Raw genomic sequence first — 2,500 nt, 5'->3', positions numbered from 1 at the left:
CAAACACGCAACAAATCCAGTCCGGGGTGTGGTGTAAGCAGCCCTACCAGAGAAATCACCTAACCCTAACCCTAAACGTACGGCAGACGCGTCCCCTGGCTCTCACATTGACAACTGAGAGGCTTCTGAAAACCTGGCCACGCCCATCAGTAAAAACCACTACAGCAAGTGACGACATATGTACCTTCAAAGTGCTGTACTACAGGGTGCTGTTCAAAAGGTAACTATCCCGTTTACTCTCTATGCTTCATATATCATCATATTATTGAAAAGTGCAAGCCTTTAGGGACAACAGCAACTCAAGTCGCCAACGCTCTGTTCACTCAATAACTGCAGAGATCCAAACTTCTCCTGGCATTAACATCGGCACAAAAACTGTGCGCCGGGAGCTTCGTGGAATATGGGTTTCTATGGATTCAGAATGAGATGTCAGAAAAGCTCCTGTAGGTGTAATGGTCAGTTATGTCAATACTTTTGGACATATATTGTGCGTGTGTCTGTGATACCTAACATAAACACACCTGTATTACTAGAATTGATCGTTCACGCCACAAAAGTGAGGGGCAAACATAGAAAAGCGTGCAACCCAGCCACTGAGGATGCACAAGCCAGTGCATTCTTAGTGCAGGTCCCAAGCCCGGACAAATGGGGAGGGTTACGTCAGGAAGGGCATCCGGCGTCAAATCTTTGCCAAATCAAATATGCGGATCATAAATAAGATTTCCATACCGGATCGGTCGAGGCTCGGGTTACCGACGACCGCCATCGGTACTGTTAACCAGCGGAGTGCCGGTGGAAACTAGGCTACTGTTGGGCGAAGGAAAAGGAGAGGGGGAAGGCATGTCCAGAGGCAGCTAGAGAGGAGGAAGGGTAGGCGTGTGGAGGTGAGAGTCAGTCGGAACTTTGAATGTTGGCACTATGGCTAGTAAAGGGAGAGAGCTGGCTGACGTGATGGAAAGAAGAAAGGTGACAAGAGACAAGGTGGAAGGGGAGTAAGGCCAGGAGTATCGCAGGTGGGTTCAAACTCTTCTACCATGGTGCGAATGGGAGGAGAAATGGGGTAGGGGTCATTCTGAAGGAAGAGTATGTCAAGAGCGTGCTGGAGGTGAACACAGTGTCAGACAGAGTGAGGATTATGAAGCTGGAAATCGAAGGTGTATTGCTGACGGTTATCAGCGCATATGCCCCGCAAGTCGGGTGTAAGATGGACGAAAAAGAAGAATTCTGGAGTTGAGTTGGACGACGTGGTGGAAAGGGTACCCAAGGAGGAGGGAGTGGTGATTGGAGCGGACTTCGATGGACACGTTGCTGAAGGGAACAGAGGTGGTGAGGAGTTGATGGTAAGGTATGGAATCGAGGAGAGAAATGTGGAAGGACAGATGGTGTTCGATTTTGCGAAAAGGATGGAAATGGCTGAGGTGAATACATATTTCAAGAAGAGGGAGGAGCACAGGGTGACGACGTATACGAGTGGAGGAAAGTGCACACAGGTGGACTATATCTTGTGTAGAAGGCGCGATGTAAAAGGGATTGCATACTGCAAGGTGGTGACAGGGGAGAACGTAGCTAGGCAGCAGCGGATGGTGGTCTGTAAGATGACTTTGGAGACCAACATGAGGAAGCGAGTGAAGACACAGCCGAAGATCAAATGGTGGAAGTTGAAGAAGGAAGACTGTTGTGTGGAGTTCAGGCAGGAGTTAACACAGGCACTGAGTGGTAGTGAAGAGTTGCCAGATGGCTGGGCAAGCGCTGCAGAAATAGCGAGGAAGACAGCTAGGAAGGTACTTGGTGTGTCATCGGGACAGAGGAAGGAAGACAAGGAGACTTGGCGGTGGTGGTGGTGGTGGTGGTGGAAGGAGGAAGTAGAGCAAAGTATACAGAGGAAAAGGTTGGCAAAGAAGAAGTGGGATAGTCAGAGAGATGAAGAAAGTACACAGGAGTACAAGGAGATGCAGCGTAAAGCAAAGAGAGAGGTGGCAAAGGTAAAGGAAAAGTCGTACGGTGAGCTGTATGACAGGTTAGACACTAAGGAAGGAGAAAAAGACTTGTACAGATTGGCTAGACAGAGAGACCGAGCTGCCGAGGATGTGCGACAAGTTAGGGCGATCAAAGATACAGATGGAAATGTGCTGCCAAGCGAGGAGAGTGTGCTACGAAGTGGAAGGACTACTTTGACGGGCTGATAAATGAAGAAAATGAGAGAGACAGAGAGAGAGAGAGAGAGAGAGAGAGAGAGAGAGAAAGGTTGGTTGATTGAGAAGTATAGAGAAGGCCAGAAAGAGTTGCATTGTGTCTTTGTAGATTTACACAAAGCATACGACAGGGTGCCGAGAGAGGAGGTGTGATATTGTAGGAGGAAGTCAAGAGTTGCAGAGAAGTATGTAGGAGTGGTGCAGGCTATGTATGAGGGAAGTGTGACAATGCTGAGGTGCGTGGTTGGAATGACAGATGGGTTCAAGGTGGAGATGGGATTACATCAAGGATCGGCTCTGAGCCCTTT

Source organism: Lampris incognitus, unplaced genomic scaffold (assembly GCF_029633865.1).
Source record: "Lampris incognitus isolate fLamInc1 unplaced genomic scaffold, fLamInc1.hap2 scaffold_114, whole genome shotgun sequence".
NCBI lineage: Eukaryota > Metazoa > Chordata > Actinopteri > Lampriformes > Lampridae > Lampris > Lampris incognitus.
Note: the sequence above shows the minus strand (reverse complement) of the source record.